The 333-nt window shown below is 30.6% G+C and overlaps 1 protein-coding gene across 1 annotated transcript in view; it reads left to right on the forward strand.

Moving 5' to 3' along the window:
• USP25 (ubiquitin specific peptidase 25) overlaps positions 1-333 on the forward strand; it is a 173,247-nt gene that overhangs the window by 163,114 nt on the left and 9,800 nt on the right. The gene's annotated exons all lie outside the window — the stretch shown is intronic.

Below are 333 nucleotides of genomic sequence, written 5' to 3' on the forward strand. Positions count from 1 at the left end.
TTTTATTAAATAAGTCAAGAAAATCCTAATTTTCTTGTCTTTGAGAGTTATAGGGTAGCAGCCCAGAATTGTTTAGTCCCATTACATACCCTGTAATGTTTTGGGGGTGGGGCAGTGAAAGTGAATTGCTTCTGTCCTTTCGCCATATCTCAGGTGAATAAACTATTAAGCTACCATATTTAAAATCAAATTTGCCACAAATTTAGCTAAACTAAAAGGTTAAATAAATCTATTATAACATTTTTCTTTTAGTTCCCTAAAATTCTTTATTAGCTAAGTGTTCAAGCTTTGATTCATATTAAAATAATAACTTCATTTATCTTCTACCCTCAG

This window comes from Propithecus coquereli, unplaced genomic scaffold (genome assembly GCF_000956105.1).
Source record: "Propithecus coquereli isolate 6110/MARCELLA unplaced genomic scaffold, Pcoq_1.0 Scaffold263, whole genome shotgun sequence".
Lineage (NCBI taxonomy): Eukaryota > Metazoa > Chordata > Mammalia > Primates > Indriidae > Propithecus > Propithecus coquereli.